Source organism: Zophobas morio, unplaced genomic scaffold (assembly GCF_036711695.1).
Source record: "Zophobas morio isolate AGI-343-1 ecotype UQ-CSIRO unplaced genomic scaffold, CSIRO_AGI_Zmor_V1 ptg000017l, whole genome shotgun sequence".
NCBI lineage: Eukaryota > Metazoa > Arthropoda > Insecta > Coleoptera > Tenebrionidae > Zophobas > Zophobas morio.
Window position 1 is genome coordinate 15210826 of NW_026972122.1, and position 17058 is coordinate 15227883.

General features: G+C 33.3%; 1 protein-coding gene across 2 annotated transcripts in view; it reads left to right on the forward strand.

Annotated features, from left to right (window-relative positions):
• The window catches only part of LOC135130697 (uncharacterized), a 97445-nt gene that overhangs the window by 19856 nt on the left and 60531 nt on the right, over positions 1–17058 (forward strand). The gene's annotated exons all lie outside the window — the stretch shown is intronic.

The following is a 17058-nucleotide window of genomic DNA, read 5'->3' on the forward strand; positions in this document are numbered from 1 at the left end:
CTGCAAAGAACGATTTATTATTAGAAATATAAAGACACCAGTAAATAACAGATACCTTGTTAGACTCACGAATGTTTGATTAATGATTATACAAGATTTCTATAAGTAGCTCATGGAAGCGAGCCGCTTATCACTTTATGGGGATTTTACTAAACGCCTAAGAACTCATGACAAATAAGTATAGAACTAGTTGCCTAAATTTTTCATATCTTATTAAATAATGAAAACTATTTCGTTACAATAAAAAGAAACACATTTATTATGGTTAAACATCACAATAAATGTTGAAAATGTTCACCATTTTGTTCAAGGCACATGTTTACTCTGTCTTTAATTCCAAAAATGTTCTCTAACATCTTTTTGTCAGTGCTTTGGACCCATTGTTCAATTTCATGTTGCAACAGGAGCTCCTGACTGCTGAGACAATCTTGCCAAAGATGTTTGCGGATTCTGTTCGAGTCGTCACAAAATATCAATAACTTCCTCAGATACTGAAGGTCTTCCAGGAGATTTTTCTTTGTTGACACTGCCAGTTTGAATAAATCTGTTGATTACATCTCTAATGTAAACCTCTAACGATGTTTCTTGACTTCGCAAATCGAGATATTTGATCAGATATTCTACTCTCCGTTTATAAATGTCTCATTTCTTAATAAGACATAACAGTGAAGGTCTCTTGTCCAGTAGAATTAACCATTTTTACGATCTTCGCTTCCTAGAACAAAAACAAAATTTTCTCACGCAAACACCAAGAGTTTTGAAAACGATTGTCTTGTCGTTTTGAGGTTGGATCAACGAGACTTATTGTAATTCACACTTGAAAAATGTTAGAACAATAAAAGTGATGATTTTAAACGACAGGTTACAAATAACATTAATGACAAGTGAGAACTGTCATAATGTGGCATAATTTAAGTCAAGTGGAATTTTACAAATCCATGGCCAACTACGCCCTTAAAATAACCCTGTATTACTGTTAAAAATAAGACATTTATAGACTTTTGAATAGTTTTTGAAATATGATACGATTTACCTACTACGACATTTTAATAAATAAAAATTCGATTTTAACCTGAATAGATGCGGGATGACAAGAACTTGTATAATAAATTGTATAAGATTCATGTGCCAACTTATTGAGAAATCGGTAGGTTTTCGACAACACCGTTACGAATTTATTCGTATTAATTGCATTGCTTTTGGATTTTCAACGCTGCTAGCTCAAAGTGAAACACAGTATAGACTGCTCAAAGACTCGATGCCATACCTATATTTCCGGTAATAATCCGCTTTAATTTTTGGCAAATTTTTTACCTACGAAAATAACCTCCAAGTAATTTAATAACCGGCCCGCATATCTGAGCGATTTCATCTGACTACTGAAGGTTCTTATTGCATAAATTGTTATTAATTATACATATTAATTAACTATCAATATTTCTTGTCCTAAAGGATCAAGTTTTTAAGTTTTACGCTTATATATCCTTGAATTACTAATGTAGCTTATATCCATCGACACTGACACTCTTAAAACTTAAACTAAGCAGGGTTTTAAATGTTGGATGTAACTATAATCCTGCACACAACGCATCGACACCTCGTATTCTAATTGAGTAATTAACTAGATTTACAGTTGGAATTTCTTGGTGAAGAGCATTCTGAAGCAGAATCTGATACACGTGCCATATTATTTATAAAAAAATTGTTCAAGAGATTTCAGACATCTTGATTTAACGTAATTACATTTCTCCGAGAATTATCTCGGGGAAATGTAATTACGGATTAACCTTGTTTAGTATTATTAATTCGGTGTTTTACCCAAATACGTAAAAAGAGGTTTCCTAAAACAATGCTTTTTCTTCTACTTTCCTGTGTTATTTTGTTCCCATAAATAGTAATGATATTGGAAACACCAACTTTTCTTTTCGATCATGTGGTACCTTACGTAAACATTGCATTCCATGACTCTGGAATGTAAATTTTATAACTAAATTTAAGGAAGTGTTGTAATATGGTTATTTTGTGGGATGTCTAGCATATCTTTCGTGGATTTTATTCTATTGATTAAAGCAAAAACAGTTTGCTTTTTTTTTTAAATTCTGAAAACAGGGTACTGTTGTTATTAGTATTATTGTACTCATTGGAATTAATAAATTTCTTTTTACAAACAATTTACTGACATCATCAAAAGTTTTATTTAAAAAACTGGTTGAAAGTTATTTGACAGAACTTACCTCACCCTTGAACTATAGCCCAACAAATTTCACTTCTTAAAAAAATTGGTCTAAAGAGTTTACACAGTACTTCCCTCGCTGTCAGAAACGTGCCGACTGCATGCCTATTATGTTTTTTTTTTCGCAGTGGGTTTCAAAGAATTCGGTTTTGTAGTTCCTGAGTAAATCAATAAAATAAATTTACGCATTCATTAATTTTTTTGAGTCACCCTGTATATGCAAATCCAAAAAATATCAATGAAGTGATAAATCACAAGTACAGACTCATCATATTTTGTACAGTTTAGATAGGATTTATTCGGCAAACTTTCGAGCTGACGTCATCAATTTTTTGGAGGGGATAAGCAAATGTATTTTGACTAAACGTTTATTATGCTCTTTATAACCTTAAAACATCTGCAAGATTTTAAAGCATTCGGTTTTGTAGTTCCTGATTAACTCAATAAAATAAATTCACGCATTCATTAATTTTTTGAATCACTGCATATGCAAATCGAAAAAATTTGAATGGAATGATAAATCACAAGAAGAGACTCACCATATTTTGTACATTTTAGATAGGATTTAATCAGCAAAATTTTGTGGTAACGTCATAAATTTTTTAGGGGGGACGACCAAATACATTTTGATCAAAAATTTACCATGCTTATGATGATTTTAAAATATCTTCAAGATTTCAAAGCATTCGGTTTTGTAATTCCTGAGTAAATCACTAAAATAAATTTACGCTTTCGTTAATTTTTTTGAGTCACCCTGTATATGCAAATCCAAAAAATATGAATGGAGTGATAGATCACAAGTACAGACTCATCATATTTTGTACATTTTAGATATGATTTATTTGGCAAATTTTTGAGCTGACGTCATCAAGTTTTTGGAGGGGATGAGCAAATATATTTTGACTAAACATTTATTATGCTCTTTATAACCTTAAAACATCTGCAAGATTTCAGAGCATTCGGTTTTGTAGTTCCTGATTAAATCAATAAAATATATTTACGCATTCATTAATTTTTTTGAGTCACCCTGTATATGCAAATCCAAAAAATATGAATGGAATGATAAATCACAAGTACAGACTCATCATATTTTTACAGTTTAGATAGGATTTATTCGGCAAACTTTCGAGCTGACGTCATCAATTTTTTGGAGGGGATAAGCAAATATATTTTGACTAAACATTTATTATGCTCTTTATAACCTTAAAATATCTGCAAGATTTCAAAGCATTCGGTTGTGTAGTTCCTGAGTAAATCAGTAAAATAAATTTTGCGCATTCATTAATTTTTTTCAGTCACCCTGTATATGCAAATCCAAAAAATATGAATGGAGTGATATATTACAAGTACAGACGCATCATATTTTGTACATTTTAGATAGAATTTATTCGGCAAACTTTTGAGCTGACGTCATCAAGTTTTTGGAGGGGATAACCAAATATATTTTGACTAAAGATTTATAATGCTCTTTATAGCCTTAAAACATCTGCAACATTTCAAAACATTCGGGTTAGCAGATTAAAATTAAATTGCAAAATGTTGTTTTATAATTTTGATTTTTTTTTCAAAAATCTGGACGTTTCGGGTAAAAACTGAATTTGGAGTCGTAAACTACATGTGTAGGACTATGTTATTTTATACAATTTAAGACCCATTTACTATGTACAATTTTGAAGTGACGTCATCGTATTAGTGGTGGGGATGATTAGACAAATTTTGGTTAGCGTTTTACCATCTACATGATATTCCTAATATAAGTACAAAATTTCACAACAATCGGTCCAGTACTTTCGGAGATTATCTGTCTAATAAAAATCCGGGACGGCAGACAGACGGACAGACGGACAGACGGACAGACGGACAGACGGACAGACGGACAGACGGACAGACGGACAGACGGACAGACGGACAGACGGACAGATGGACAGATGGACAGACGGACAGACAGACGGAAATGGGAGACCTATTTCTTCGTATTCTAGGGGTCATGAAAGATCGAGAAAACGTAAAAGTAGAGAGTCGGCCGACGGACTCGATTACAATACTTCCTTTGCTTACGCTCGGGAAGTAAAAATTATAGATTTAATTTTGCGATTTTCGTTTTGTGATATGAAATATATTTAAAGCAGATAACAAACGGGAAAAATGTAGATATTCCCAATTTCTCAGCACATGCTTAACGTCAACTGCTACTTGAAAAGAATTCAACTATTAACACGTTCAGATTACAAGCATAAACGGTTAAAAGAAAATGAAATTTGATTGTTTTTGTTTCCTCAACGGAGAGGAGAGGAATGATTAACTAATTAACCACACACATAAATTTGAAGAAGATTTATTCGGCAAAATTGTAAAATGACGTTATCACTTTTTGGGGGAAGTGTAACCGGGTCTCGTCAGACCGGTGAGGGTCCCAACAATATTTCATAAATAAAACAAATCTACAGATTGCTCTTATCTTTTTTGGAGAAAGCTTATTTCCTTTCGGCGTCGACACCAGGTCACATATTCACAATTTGTGTGAGAAAACTGCAAAGAGGAAAAAGAAGAAAACTACCGGACCTTTTCTTAACAAGCAAACAAATCTAAATCAAAAATAAACAAACCAAAGAACACACTAGCAATGTGGAAAAAGAAGTTAACTCAATCAGGATTCTACACTCAGAATGAAAGAGATATTAAAAATCGACCAACCACTTCAAGCAAGAAACAGTAACTGAATTTTGTGACAAAAGTTTGGATCCAAGTCGTACCTTCCTGGTTAAAAGGGATGGATAGTCTTTGACCTCCTCCTTTTGGGGGTGGTTTCTATCAGAAACTTTTTCCAACAATTTTGCTTAAAAAGAGAGCAATAACCTGAAGCGGGTGGTCTGTCAGCAAATTTGTCCAATTAGTAGAAACATTCTTACCGTAGTTACAAACACCAAACAGACAAATGTACAGGGTTTCTATAAATGATTATAGGGTCGCAGTAGGTCATGTAAACGTGCCGCCTCTTCGACTTGAATTGTACTAAATGCCCAAGGACGCATGACAAAGGCCACACGCATCTGTATAATTGGTTCCCTAAATGCTTCATTCTTTTTAAAAAATAAAACTAATTCATTACAATAAAAAGAATCAAATTTATTGTGGTCAAATATCACACTAAATGTTGAAAATGTTCTCTCCTGACCGCAGAGGAAATTTTGTTAAAGATGTTTGCCGATTCTGCTCAAGTTGTCTCAAATCATGAACATCTTCCTCAAATACTCAACGTCTTCCCCAATGTTTCTCTATGTTGACACCACCAGTTCGAACAAATTTGTTGATTACATCTTACATCTTTAATGTCTAATGCGAGCCTCTAAGGATGTTTCTTGAATTATTAAATCACGGTATTTGGCCAGATATTCTTGCTTACAAGCGGTTACAGAATGCATGTAAGAAGAATCTTGACCGATGGATGTATTCTACATGGAATCATCAATGCTCATCTAATCATACCAGATATTCTGTCAAGATTATGTTTTTAGGTACCTACTTCCAATGTCTGTAACACACGCAGTGTTAAGGGTCTAGTTCCAGAACTCTGTTCAGGGAAAACATTTTAAGTATTCTAAATAATAATAATAATAATAATTTTGCTTAGTAAACTTTTGGTGTTGATGTAAATATAGCAAGGGGTATCATTTACATTTTTGTAACGTTACGAGAATAGGTATCTATGTTTGTTTATGGATTTATTCTATGTTAATTATATAAAGTAAAAAGGAGATTTCCGTAAATAATTAACTAATATAGTATATTAAGTTTTAAGAACGGTAAAGGGTGTTTACTGGTCGAAGGCAAAAGTTTGGAGACGGAGCGAAGCGACGTCTCCAATTTGTCTGAGACCAGTAAACCCCCTTAACGTTCGTGATGCTTATACTATTTTTTGTACGACCATCAAAAGATTTGCGTCTGTTTATCAAATTCATAAATGGAAAGAATTTATATCAAACATCAACAAGGTCGTTTTTTAATTTAAAATTTGTTACTATGGTTTCGATTAGTATAAACAACAATTTTAAAAATCAGTTTCCATTTTGACCGCTGTCGATTTAGATTTGATCTGGCTTGATTTCGAGTTAATTTTCTTTCCGGGACTATTAGTGAGTGATTTATTTGCTTAAAATATCAATCATGAGTGATTCTGAAAGCGAAAATGTCGAAGTCGAACACGCATGGAATTTAAAACAAAAAAAATCTTGAATGCATGATTACTAGAGCTGTGCGGTTGAAATTTATTTACCCCCACTATCGGCCCACAGTGCCGATCGCTACACAGCCTTGCCTTGCTCGCTTCTCGCTTTTCAGTTGTGGATTATTTTTGATAATTCACACAAATAGTTTTATTGTCAGCGAGACGGACACCTGAACATTATTAAAATTATGATTACTCTTATTTCGTGAATATGGATTTTAAAATCATCAACTGACATGCCGTTAACATTATTTTTCGCGTAATTTTCTTCGCGATACATAACGTCGGTTGCAAGCCTATGGCCTGCCGGAGTGGGGGTCAATTCGCAGTGTTTAAATTTCAACCGCACAGCTCTAATGATTACTTACCGTTCAGCTGAACAGTAAGTAATTTGCTTACCGTTTGCCTCTTAGTTGTTAGTCGTAGCAACCCGTAAACTGAACTTATTGCTATGGCAACCTATACGGTAAATGATCGAAAAAGCAATGGTCATACAAAAAATTATATTAGTGTACATCTTCCGCGATATGTAAAATATTGCCCCATTCTCAACCCCACTTAAGTTTGTTTTTAAAACTTCGCATTTTTCGTCCACCTTTCTTGTATCATTAGGATTAATTTTCGAGGAAGTCGTAATTTTGTTTGCTTCTACTTAAATAATTGACTTTTTTTTCCTTTTGGGCCTTGTTAACTTTTTTCCCCCTTTTACGTTTGTTCTTTCCATTATTTTTCATAATAAAAATGTGGTTTAAACGTTCAGGATTTGAAGAAAACTTTTTAAAATGCCAAAATGACAAACGTATGAATGCTACTATGGAAATAGAATGTGATTATACAAATATCTGCTCCTTTCGAAAAAAGTGGGAAAAACCTAACTTCCCTTGATTTAAATAAAGATATCGTTACGAGTCTAAGGAATAACGAAATTGTTAAATATGAGATTACTAGAATAGCAAAAACTGAAGGACAATCGTTAAAACTAGAAAAATAACGATGTTGTCATAATACCAATCGTTATAATTAAGATTAAACAGAATCGCAATCAATACCTCCTTAGTTTAAGCTTGGGAAGTAAAAATGAAATTCGAATTTTACAATTGATTTAAGAAACTGAAATTAGTGGTGATATGACAATAGCATTGTGCTAATACTAACAGAACTTTAGAAAATTGTATTTAATAGTCCCCTCCACAAAATTAATGACATACTCTAGAAAAATCTATACTTCTATACTTATATTATATATAAAGCTATAAAGAGTTTGTTTGGTTGAACGCGCTAATCTCAGAAACTACTAGTAGTCCAGTCAAATTAGCGATCAACCTCGGAATGAGAGATAATAAGCTGAATTTTCGTATATACCTTCATTTTAGCGTTCTAAAAGTTGTCTCAAAAGTCTCATACAATCTCGTGTCTGCGTCGTAAGTTATTCAAGGTCAAAGGTGAAGAAAAACAGTTTTTTGCGATTATTTCGGTTTCTATTGCTCCAATGATGTTAACATTTATTATCGTAATTGTAGAGCACAAAAATTGGAACAAATTTTATTTGAAATATTTTTTCATGCGCTCAATCGTTTTTGAGATAGAGGGCAGTGAGCGCGCAGCGCTCATCCATACGTACTGTAATGCAATCAACCGTTAATATCTGTGAATACTACCTTTAATTTTGAATAATTTGTATTATTTATCAGTTAATACATTGCATTTAATAACATTTTACATATTTTCAATACATTCATTTAATGATAATGATTCTTACCTACTTTGTGGAATTAAAAACTCTTTAAATGAAATACTTATTGTATGTATATCTTAATTTATTGAAAGTAGATTTTAAGTAGAAAAATAACTAAGTACTTTATCTTTCAAATGTGTAAGTTTTTACATATTAGATAATATATTATACTTGTTATATTATTATATACCTAAAAGTTATATTAATTTTTTCAAAGTAAAAATTTAAGGAAGTAAAACGAGTTAATGTATTTTAATTTTATCTTTGTTCAGTACCTGTACATTTCTTACGATTGAAATCGAATTGCAGTGAAAATCTAGAAATCTTTAATAATTTAAAGAACAAAAGTATTAATTTTCTTCTTCTTCACCGTCATCTTCTGGACGTTCGGGAATTTCTGTTTCATCGTCATCATCTTCGGTGCCCTGAATCGTTGTTTCCAGACCTTCCAGTTATAATCATGATAGAAAAATAAGTATTTAAAACCTTACAAATTTTAAAGATATAAATAAATTGAGATATACAATAAATATTTCATTAAATGCGTTTTTAATTACACAAAGTAGGTAAGTATTATTCAATGAATATGTTGAAAATATGTAAAATGTTTAAATACAATGTATTAATTGATAAATAATACAAATTTTTCAAAATTCAAGGTAGTATTCATAGATATTCACGGTTTATTGCATTACAGTACGTATGGATGAGCGCTGCGCGCTCACTGCCCTCTATCTCAAAAACGATTGAGCGCATGAAAAAATGTTTCAAGTAAAATTTGTCCCAAATTTTGTGCTCTACAATTACGATAATAAATGTTAACATCATTGGAGCAATAGAAACAGAGATAATCGCAAAAAACTGTTTTTCTTCACCTTTGACCTTGAATAACTTACGACGCAGACACGAGATTTTATGAGACTTTTGACACAACTTTTGAAACACCAAAATTAAGGTATATACAAAAATTCAGCTTATTATCTCTCATTCCGAGATTGATCCCTTTTTTATCCTAAAATGACTGGACTATAGTTCGAATTCAAAAAATCTTTCTGTGTTGGATAGTCGATTTATCGAGCAAGGCTACAGCCTAGATAACATCACGCTACGATTAATAGGAGCGGAGTAGCAATGAAAAATATCGGAAAATCGAGAAAATTATTGTTCCTTTGACAGCTTCCGTTGCTGCTTAAACGTTTAAAGTTACGTAAAAATTATGTATGATGGAATTGTTCCCCTTTAAAAGTTCTAAAAAAAGTCCGCGACAGCATATCTTTTATTGTCGACTCAGTATCACCTTTTTATGGTAATGAAATTTTCCGGAAATCGTCATTGAAACAGCATTTCCTTGCGACATTAGGCGCAGGAAAATTGGATTTCCCTGACTAGTACTGTAAAAACTACAAAAATGACGCAAAATAATTAGTTATTTAAACAAGAAAAATTTATTCAAAATTTCGTAAATTACACTATTTAAAGCCAGAAATACGTCTTCCGTTAGCGAAGTAACATTTTTAAGCCTGCGCCAATCTTCAAAGATTTGGAACTGCTTTTCATACCGCTCCTTAGATTTCGACGGTAACAATTCTTCTGTAGCAGCAGCGGCTGCTTTGCTTAGGTCAAAAGGAACATCCTCACCAATGTTTTCGCTTGTATTCATAATTAATTAATGAAATAAACACACAGCTCTGACGTACGCACAAAATTTTATAATTGTTTTGTTTGTAACCATCGTTTTCAAGAAATTGACAAACTAGATTTTTGCGCAATTAATTAAAAAACTTGTTGGAAAATCTCGATTTTTAGCGATTTATTGCGATTTCCGGAAAAATTTAATACAAAACTCGTCAGTAAAATGTCTTATTTGACTCGGAGCTTTAAAATACTCGGCACAAAGTGCCTCGTATTTCAACATAGCTCCTCTTCAGTAATGAGACATTTTCCTGACTTTTATGTAAATATCTATTGTTCTAAAATAATCTAATATAAAATTTTCGTGTCACAGTGTTTGTAACCAAACTTCTCCGAAACGGCTTGACCGATTTTTATGAATTTTTGTGTATATTTGGTAGGTTTGAGAATAGGTCGTAATAGTATATTATTAACCAAGATTGTGAAGGCAGTCATTCTAGACCGAGCGCAAATTAGAACCCGAGACGCGCAGCGTCGAGGGCTATAAAGCGCGAGGTCTAGAATTGGCTTCACAAACGTGGTTAATATACTATTTTTTCCACTAGTAGCCCATTTGAAGTTTGCAAATTTTCAAAATGTTTTTTCTGATATGCATCAATAAAAACGTGTACTCACGTCATTTTAGTAAGCTTTGGAATTTTGTTATTTTTTGACAGTCCAAAACTTTTGTTTCAATTTCCACCATATTTCCCGTTTCAAATAATTTTTTCTGTGAAAAATGTTGGAAGGTGAACCATCATGTACCCCTCCTGAAATAAAAGAGACGGCACTACGCATGGAAGAACAGCTACTTCCAGAAAAATCAAAAAAACTGTACCTGAAGATATATTCAGAATTTAAGGATTGGTGCTTGGGAAAAAAAATTGGGACAACGTCTGAAAATGTGCTTATGGTATATTTCAACGAACAGGCCAAAACGAAAAAGGCATCCACATTATGGGCAACGTATTCAATGCTCAAATCCACAATTTCCCTAAAAGAAAACATTAGAATCGAAAATTATCCACGACTTATGTCATTTCTCAAGCGACAAAATGCAGGTTACAAACCTAAAAAATCTTTCGTGTTTTCGCAAGAAGAAATCACTCGATTTTTAACAGAAGCTCCTGATAAAGATTTTTTATCAAAAAAGGTATTTTTGCTTATAATTGTCATCAATATTTACAAACCATTTCATAGGTGATCTGTGTTATGGGAGTGGCTGGTGCTTGCCGCACTGATGAGTTATGTAATATGAAGATGAAAGACATTATAGTCAAGGAGGATATTATCATTGTGAATATACCAACCAGCAAAAATGGAGCGTCGCGAAAATTTGTTGTGATAGAACCTCTGTGGACTGAGATAATTCGAAAGTACACTTCAAAAAGACCTACCCCTGATATGCCAAAATTATTTATTGGTTTTCGTGGGGATAAACCTACAAGACAAAATATTGGTCACAATACAATCAGCAAAACTCCAAATACTATAGCGAAATTCCTTGGATTAAAAAACCCAGACCAGTACACAGGACACTCATTCCGTCGTACTTCCGCGACAATTTTGGCTGAAAAAGGCATAGACCTTTTATCGTTAAAGCGACACGGGGGATGGAAATCCTCCAGCGTAGCAGAAGGATACATCGACGACTCGATATCCGATAAGAAAAAAATCGCCGAAATGGTCCAAAGTTCATTTACGACACATTCACTCCCGTCAACTTCAGTTTCATTCCCGTCCACTTCCGTTTCATTCCCGTCCACTTCTGTTTCATTCCCGTCCACTTCCCGCGGTCCAGAGCACGAAATTCTTAACTCCACGATAGACATACCTGCAGTCAGTTTTTCCAATTCAAGTACAAATACAGGGACTGCTGGTATCAATATGACGTGCCACAATTGCACCATCAACTATTATTTTAATAAGAATTAAATGTTTCCTTACTGTTAATATTGTTATAAGTTGTAATATTTCAGTTATTAAATTGTTTTAGTATCACTAATTTATCGTCAATTACACCGACAATAATCAATTCAGGGTTCGGAAATCATTCCAGGGCATAATTTAAAAGCAAATTTTCCAAAATGATCGTTTTCAGGTTATGTCGCATTTTTTCTGACAGTTGTGGAGAGTTGTCATATTAGGTGGCCAACTTCACGTTTACATTATTGACCAAGGTTCACAATTTTCCAAATTACAGACCTCTAGACAAGTCGACAATTAGCCATTGTAATGCTACTAGTGGAAAAACTATTTTTTATACCTTTAAGTGATAAGGGTGACCAACCAAAAATTTTTTTTTATTTGTTGTACAATTTTTTTTATTTTTACTTTTTTAAGATTTGGCATTAAAAATACATGTAACCCTAAATTTTCATCCTTCTACCACCAACTCCCATTTTTTAATAATGATATGAGTATCTTTACTTTCATCCACAGATGCGCAATAGGGTTGCAAGGTGGCTATTGAATATAATCATTGTGGTACGATACATTTTTATGTATAATTTATAATTTAATTATGTTTATATGGATTTATTTTAATTTAATTTTTTATTTAACTACCTACCAAAAGATTCACTAGAAATGCCAAAACAACGTTTGTCGGGTCGGCTAGTTACTAAATAATCATGATAAAAAAATATTCTATGTAATAATATTTCAGTTGCATGGTGAGGATGTTCAAATAGTATATTATGATATTAGTTTATAATGCAAGGGATTATGGCATGATTTAGCGCATGAGTACAACGAATGGGATAATTTCATGAGTGCCATAATCCTGCCTTATAAACGTATATCATACGCATTATAAACGTATATCATACGCTGTTTTGTGATGGACTGCAGTAGTGGAACATTTTAATATTTAACAATTAATATTTGTTATATGTTACATGTTTCCATCCCGATTGCGTATGACAGCTTGACACCTTCGACCCACACTTCAAATCAACTCTTGAGGCGTCATAGTCCAAGCCGTTCCATATTTCAACAACTCGTTGCCCCTGTTTATTCAGAGTGTTGGGTTGAACAGGATGTTCTCGTAAACGGCTGCCAATGGCATCGCAAAAGTACTCGATAAGATTAATAATAATAATAATAATAATAATAATTTATTGTACTCAACAGAGATTAATCTCCAATTACAGAATACAAAACAAAAGTAAATAGTAGTCTATCTTACAAATAAATAATTAAATACAACGTATGCCTGCAAAATATATCTAAACATCAAGAAAAAAAAAAATAGAACAAAAAAAATAGAACAGTAAGGATAGCTCATTATAAAAAAGAGTAGAACAAAATTCTGACGCTCTGTAATTATGTGTTATGCTGTAAATGTATGGATTTCGATTGAAAAAACTTCCTTACCGCTACACCCTTGGGCCAAAAAGATGCAGCCAGAATATCATTTTGATATACAAAATCGATAGTAAGTTTGAAAGAACTATATAACTCAGGAAATTTAGAGTCCAATTTAATAAGCTTAAAGTCAGGAAGACGTTTATTTTTCAGCACTTCTTCATGGGATTTTAACTTAAATTTGATATAATCAGTAATCTTGTTCACATCAACATTAGGGTTTACTCTTGTAATATGTATATGACTGCTTTTTTTTCTGGTGACAGCTACGAAATCATGATCACTCGATGACAAATCTGACGAACCTGAACTAGAAGCTATATCTGCTGAGCCAATAATTAACTTACTTACTTTCGGCCGACGTTTTAAAGTAACACCTGTTACCTCCTTCTCAGAAGGATTTTTACCATTGTCTGAAGAATTATTTAGATCAACTTCATTACATGAATTCGTATTAGGATAAATAATAGTGTTCCGTATTTCAGGTTCACTTTTGTTTACCACTTTTCTTGCTTCCACACCACTCACGTTTTTATTCATAGTCTTACTCGAAAAAGCGTCCATTGATGATAAACTACAATCAGTGGAGCCTCCCAAGTTGTTCGAACTTTTTATCAAAATGTCTATCATCTCACTTTGCGTTTTTACACGATCCCTTAGCTCCTTTATAATTTCATCTTTTTGTTTAATAATATAATTGAAAACAGCAATATCAACCTTTTTCTCAGGACCACTCATTTGTTCCATTGCTTCAAAAAACTCAGAATCTTCGCACACAACAGGAGGCATTTTCACTTTATCACAGCAAACTAAAGACTTACTGTCCAAAATTTTTACATAAGATACACCCTTGGCACAACTAAGGTGGTACACATTATCACACGATATACATTTTAATGCACTGACAACTTTTGATTTACATTTTCTGCAGATTTGTGCAGACGTACCGGACTGACTACTACTATTGGCATCCATCTTGGCTCGCAACTTAAGGTCTTGGCTTCGTGCTGGCCAATCTACAGTATTGATGCCAACTACCAGCAGGTAGTTTAGCACTCTACGACAGACCAAAAGGCACAATATGATTTTGACGACGTCCATAATGTACCGTTCAGCATGTATTCTACCGTTATTTAACAACCCAAGTCTATATGTGCGGTTAGTGAAATGCCCACTCAAACCATAATTGAGCCACTACCTTTACGTGGAGGCTCAATTATGGCAAACGTGGTTATTAAACGACGTTTCACGCATGTTGCACTGCTGTACCGTTCGGTGGAACGTCGATAATCACGAATTCGTCTGTCGCAATGGTGTAAACAAAATCTACTCTCATGGGTAAACAGTACTCTGCTACAGTCGGCCCCCAACCAGTTAACATAGTTGTTCACAAATTCTAGACGCGGTCTGCGCTCATTTGCTGTTAAGGGTGGACCTCTGGCAGGGATACGATTCACCAAATTAGTTATCCTAAAACGTTGTCCAACAGTTTCACAGCTAATTTGACCTCCATAAGCTTGAACAAACTTAGATTGTAGGCTTCTGGCTCTAACCAACCGGTCTCATAATGTACAAATAAAAAAAAAACATGGTCTTCGACAGAGGTCCTTGTAGTAGGTCGGCCTTGCCCTTGTCTTCTTGAGTAACTACCGGTCTGCCTAAATCTTTCTACCACTCCGGAAATCGATGTATGAGAACCACCGCTTAGCACACGCCTCGGCGGTTAAATAAATACCTGGTTTGATATTGCGTAACAATGTTAACATTCAGTAATGCACAAAACACTCACTGGTTATGCAAAAATACCTTTGAGACTTTTTTTTATAAACAAAAGATATATTCAGAAAAGCAATAGATTCCAAAAAGAAAATAATGAGATCTGAGTGACAAATATCTGCTAGCTTTGAGATAAAAATTTATAAATACAACAAATCGTAACTGTAGAGATAAATAGAATTTTTACTTTAATTGGTGCGTTAATTTTGTTGTGCAGTGTATTACATTATTGTAAAATTGTAATAACGAATTTTCTGGTTCTGACGGTTGGCAAAAAATGTGGTAAGTTAAAATTTGACGACGCTATCAATATTTATGTTAAAATGTAAAATTGGCCATTTTTATAATCATTTGTAAAAATGGCAATATGTCATTTTAATATAACGTTATTAAATAAATTTACATCTTTTTCAAGATATTGAACATTATTTTTTAGTTCAATTCTCTCATGCCGTAGCTCATCGCAATAAAAGTTTTACTTTTCTGCGAATGTAATTCAAATATTTGTATATTCATGTGCAATACTTTTTTATGACTTAAACTTTCCTTTTTAGTTTTAAATAACAATAACGAAAGTTGTTCCTCTTGCAGGATAATATACAGGGTTAGTCACGAGAGAATTACTTCTGAAAATTATTTTTACGCAACCCAAAATACGAATACCATGTACCATTTGATACTAACTGAATTTAAAATGAAACGCTTAATCCATGATTGCTTTGAGTTTGGCAATCTCATTTTGACAATTGTGGAAAAGGAGGTTACGCGAGTGTCCATGGTGGTACCGCATCCAGTCGGAAATCTCCTCTGGCGCCGCTAATAAATTTGTCAGTGTGCCTCTTGATCTTTTGCAACCGATTAATCACGGGAAAATTATTTCTAAAAATTCCTTTTACAGCATTTTATTCAAAGGTTACAACACAAACTCAAACAAGTAAGTAAATAATTTAACTACTAATCTGTTGAAAATGTTGGGCATTTTGGAGGGATGCTACAGCTTTTTTGTAAATGGATGGCCGAAGAAGTCCAGAGGTTGCAAATTTGCACTTCAAAGAGGGTCTAGGTGACGCAGAGATGGCGAATGAACACATGCACATTAGCGGCGAACAACATTGGTAGAGCACTTACAGCTTCAGTATAGCCCAGATTGATCTGACTGTATGTCGTCGATCCAATGGAGCTCTAGACGCGAGTCAACGATGAAAAAAAAATGTTAAAATTAATTAACGTCAAAGTGACACTGCCAAAGTCAAAGCAATCATGGATTAGGCATTTCATTTTAAATTTAGATAATATCAAGTGGTACAGGGTATTAGTATTTTGGGTTGCGTAAAAATAATTTTCAGAAGTAATTCTCTCGTGACTAACCCTGTATTTATTTACAAGAATAACTGAAGCTGAGAAGTATCAAATAATACAATTCGATTCTTAATAGAATAACATAGCATAACTTTGAAAGACACGACGAGCTCTAGAAAAGGTCCTTTTTTAATTTCATCAAAATCTTTGAGAAACTAGTGTACACCATCTATGATTGGTTAAAACATATTTTATTCACAACTGGTCAATAACTGGTGATACTTTCAAACTTTTTAAGTTTAGACCCGAACTATTACATACTTCACTTCCATACCATACTTTCTAACCTAAAACGTTCATTTCTTAGAGCAGATTTGCTTTTTACTTCCCGAGTGTAGCTATAAGAAAGTATTGTAATCGAGTTCATCAGGCGATTGGCTAGTTTCATATTTTCTCAATGTGTCATGACCAGAAAAAAATTGGGTATTCCGTTTCCGTCCGGTATTCAGTTTCAAATATGTTACTAGAAAATTGATTACGTTCTCATGTCGTATGGAATTTTTTATGGTATTACTGCTGTTATCTATTATATTTTTTGATTAATCAAATCTCAAGAAGAGTACACCCAAGTGTTTTATTATTAACAATCTGAAAAAAAAGTTGGATATCGTAGACAAAAAAAATTATAGAATGTCAAAACACATTTATAGATTGTAATTTATCTTTTTACACTGTTGCTGATATTACTTA